Genomic DNA, 4,854 nt, shown 5'->3' on the forward strand with positions numbered 1-4,854 from the left:
ACAATGGCTACAAAGTGGGTGGTGGGTGGGCTTTGAATTTCTTCGTCGTCCTAATCCCAACCTTGCTGACCATAGTCCGGCCTGGGCTCTCCTGATAAAGAGAGAGACTTCAGTGTCTTCAGAATATCGCCGAAAGACGAGTGCTGAAAGATGTCCGCGGCTATAAACTCCATGATCGGCGCCCAATCAGATTCGATCGGCAGGGGCACGGAGGGTTCGGAGTCCGGCTCCTTGGAGTCATGAGTCTCGCAGAGTGCGGGGCTGGTGTTCGGCTCGATCGCCATTGGGATCGCAGCCCCCGAGGCGGCGTCCAACCACCCATCCTCGATCGGCGCAGTTGGGTCCAAATTAAGGGTCGAAGCCGATGCGGGTGCGGCCTTCAGGGCACTGTTCGGCGGCAGAGCTAGATCATGCTTGTCGTGACAGTGCGGCGCGCTCGGCAGTGGCTCAAATCCGTCGAAGTTCAAGTCCCCGCGGATGTCAACCATGTAGTTTAAGCTTCCAAATCTGACCTGACGGCCAGGGGCATAGCTTTCGATCTGCTCCAGATGGCCAAGTGAATTGGCCCGCAGTGCGAAGCCGCCGAAGACGAAGATCTGTCCGGGAAGGAAGGCCTCACCCTAGACTGCATCGCCATTGATGATCGTAGGAGCCATCAAGCCTGACGGCGACGACACAGAGGAACTCTCAATGAAAGCACCAATGTCGGTGTCAAAACCGGCAGATCTCGGGTAGGGGGTCCCGAACTGTGCGTCTAGGCCGGATGGTAACAGGAGGCAAGGGACACGAAGTTTTACCCAGGTTCGGGCCCTCTCGATGGAGGTAAAACCCTACGTCCTGCTTGATTAATATTGATGATATGGGTAGTACAAGAGTAGATCTACCATGAGATCGGAGAGGCTAAACCCTAGAGGCTAGCCTATGGTATGATTGTTGTTGGGTATGTTGTCCTACGGACTAAAACTCTCCGGTTTATATAGACATCGGAGAGGGTTAGGGTTACACAAAGTCGGTTACAATGGTAGGAGATCTACATATCCGTATCGCCAAGCTTGCCTTCCATGCCATGGAAAGTCCCTTCCGGACACGGGACGAAGTCTTCAATCTCGTATCTGCATAGTCCAGGAGTCCGGCTATCCGAACACCCCCTAATCCAGGACTCCCTCAAACCCCTTTAAGCTAACCTCAACGCGATGGCTCCACGACTAAGTCCTCACACTAGGACATCTGTCGTGACAATTCCACGACAGTTGGCGCCCACCATGGGGCTATCGCATGATTGTTTCGAGTTCTTAAAGGGCAGCTTCGAAGGGATCAAGGGATACACCATGGGCCGGATGACCAAGAGTCGCCGCGGCAAACTCTACATCGACGATGCAGGCTGGGGCCCCGAGGCCGGCTCAATTGAGTACGGGTACCAGGTCCCCTTTGGCGGAATCCACGTCTTCATAGGCAAGATCGGCGAACCGGGCCCTGAGCCGGACATCTGCACCAACATCGTCGAGACGGCTCAGCGTGCGAGACCCGCCTGGGTTCGGCCTGCCATTAACCGTGCTTCATGAGATTTATCCATGGAGAGGAATCTGAAGACAGGCTAGCATCTGGTGATGAGACCGTTGTCGGTGTCAAAACTGGCGGATCTCGGGTAGGGGGTCCCGAACTGTGCGTCTAAGGTCGATGGTAACAGGAGACAGGGGACACGATGTTTACCCAAGTTCGGGCCCTCACTATGGAGGTAATACCCTACGTCCTGCTTGATTGATCTTGATGAATATAAGGATTACAAGAGTTGATCTACCTCGAGATCACATGTTGTGGTCTAAACCCTAGAGGTATGATGAGTAATATCATAATGATCTATCAACTAGCCTGACCTTGGCTTATATAATGCACCAGAGGCCTAGGATAACAAGAGTCCTAGTCGAATACGCCGGTGGAGAGGAGTCCTTGTCTTGATCACCAAGTCTTGTGGAATCTTCCTTGTGCATGTCATCGGCTGTCCGAACTGGCCCATGATCAAATGGCCCTGGGGGGTCCTCGGCCCAATCCAACTGATCAGGAGACGATGTGGTGAGTACCCCCTAGTCCAAGATACCGTCAGTAGCCCCCTGAACCGGTCTTCAAGTTGGGGACACTCCTCGATTCTTCCGAACTATTCTTCATCTTCGACCGTCGGTCTTGAAAACTAGTTCAACAAATCTTCTCATCTTTAATCTTGAGGATCACCGAAGTGAATCCAAAGAGTTTACACGTCGGGTATCCGAGGAGCCCTTTAAGTCTTCAGCCTTTATCAATGCCTTTTTATTTTTATGCCACACGTCGGGTTTGAAGTGTTGCCCGTGCGGCGGTGTCCTATTGCATCCGAGCTCCAACGCCGGACTGCATTCGAGGTATCTTTTGCAGCCGAGCACCAATGTTGGACCGCTTTCGACCTCCAACGCTCGAATATATCCAAGGTGTCATAGATCACATTGGTTCAAAAAAGTTGAAGGAGTTTAGCCGAGCTTAATGCCGGAAATGCCCTCTATGGAGCCAGCCACTTGCATCTGAGCTATATCCCGAAATGCTTTCGAGGTGGTTCAACACCTCGGTCATGGGCTGATTGTTTGCGGATTTTATTTCTGATGCGTGTAAATTTATTTGCTGTTAATATGTATAACCAGTAGCCCTCAAGGTGTGTGTCGGTCTAAAACCCGAGATACACCTGAAGGATGACATAAAACCGCTGATCCCAGTAGCCCCTGAGACTCAGGTTGATTCGCAAAATCGTCCTGAGGATCAAGTCCTAGCTCGGCAGAATACTTCGGGACACAAAAAGCGGCGTGATCAGTCCTCGAGACTCAGGTTGGGTGTGGCCGACCAACTTGAGGATCATAATCTCCTCAGAAACTTTATTGCACTTAAAAGTTTCTGCATTGAATAGGCAATGCAGTAGCCCCCGAGACACTAGTCGGGTGGCAACACCAGATCAGGGGATCGATGTGCCCCTTTAATATTTGTAATAATAAGCTTATCATGGGATCGTCATGCTTATCATGATCATGAAACCTCACCTCCGATCAATGTGGGAGGAAAATATTGAGGATTTAGTTTGGGGAAAGTTCCCGAACTCTACGGTATTAATGAACCAAAATTTTCACTTCCGTCGTTGCCGACCAATGTGATCCTTTAAGATTGCTAGCTTTCGGCTTCACCCAGTCTGAGGTACTTACTCGGATGACCCGGTAGTAACAATCACAGAGGTGCTCCCTTTACCACCTAGCCGAACAATCGGGAATGTAGGGGTAAGCACAGGAGCCAGGCAACCCAGCTTGGCCAAAATCTTAAGTCAGATTGATGCATATTTATGGCTTTATAACGATGATTATGGAAGGTATCCCTCGTATATAAAATACGAACGCCGATGATATATTTATTTTGACTCCCTTGCGACCGTTTATCACTTGAAAGTGACCCATCATCGGCTTCTACCCCTTTGTAGATACTATGCAGGGTGTCTCCGCGATAACAAGACAACCCTTAGCCGACGTCTCGGTGCTCGAAGGCGGTTGTGTGAGCAGAAACGAGGCAATCAGATATGCGGGCTTTATAACTTTCACTTAGTCATATGAGCTTTTAAACTGGGGAAGCTAGCTACGAGCCCACGGTTAGTGTTCGGCGACAGCCAAGGTCAAGCCGTAAACACTTCGGCCCATGTTATGATTGGCCCGTCATTTAACATATTCATCGGATCATTGACCAGTTTACGCTTATTGTGACAGTCAGTTTTCAGCTTTCTCCACCGAGGTGCTTAACCATGCAAGCTGGAAGCACAATCGCAGTGGTTCTCCCTTTGCACACCTAGCCGAACAACGCGGAATGTAGGAGGCAAGCACAGGAGCCAGGCAACCCAACTATTTGACCGAAGACACAATTTGAAACCGATGCATGTATAGCAATATCCGAGAATGTTTTTGCCGAATCTCTAAAGGTGTCCAGCATTGCACTATGAGACTTATGCTGGAAACACACAAATAGTTTAAAAGTGCCATAAGCTTGGAAAACCAAAAAACGTTAGTAAAAACTTGATGCCCGAACAAGATCAAGTGTTCGGTGCCAATCCAAAAATTGGAAAAAAAATTGTGCTTCTGTCGTGCTTTAACATCACACATCCGATCTCAAGACTTCACGCGGGCCAGCCTACCGCTTCAAGATCCTTATCCCAAAGGCGGAGTACTCCTCCGAGGTCAGTTTAGCAAACTAAACTCGAGCGGCTTTAAGAGAGAAGACATGCTATCCGGCTATTAACCATACACTCGAGTCGAAAAAGGAGCGGTAGAAAAAGACTTTGCAATGACCAAGAAGAAAACACATTTACTATAAAATAACTCATATAAATTTTAAGAGCCCCCAAGTGACTTGGGTAAAAGAATTTTATGTATAATGATTGTATGTACCGAAGTACTGATATCATATATGTGTTCACCCGAACTTTAAACGCGTCTTAACCGACCGTCGGCTTCTCCCTCTTCGGTCAAGGGCCGAAAAGTGTTATGTACTCCACCTGCCGAGAATATCGACGGTGTTTCTGATAACCAGGCAATCAGGCCATAAGGCTGTAACAAACAAAGTGCGCTGAGGGAACTTATGCTATATTACTGACGAAGTGTAAGAAGCATGTTCGAAGAAAATAGTACCTCCACCGATACCTTTCTTCGGTTGCTCATTGTTACTATGAGACTTGTGCAATATATTTTTTGTATTCATGAGTTCCGTTGTGTGCCAACCATAATTGAAAACAATAAGAGCACTAGCTTTCGGCTTGACCCAGTCTGAGGTCCGAGCTCGGATGACCCGATCGTGACAATCATAGAG

This window comes from Triticum dicoccoides, chromosome 5A (assembly GCF_002162155.2).
Source record: "Triticum dicoccoides isolate Atlit2015 ecotype Zavitan chromosome 5A, WEW_v2.0, whole genome shotgun sequence".
In the NCBI taxonomy this organism is placed as follows: domain Eukaryota; kingdom Viridiplantae; phylum Streptophyta; class Magnoliopsida; order Poales; family Poaceae; genus Triticum; species Triticum dicoccoides.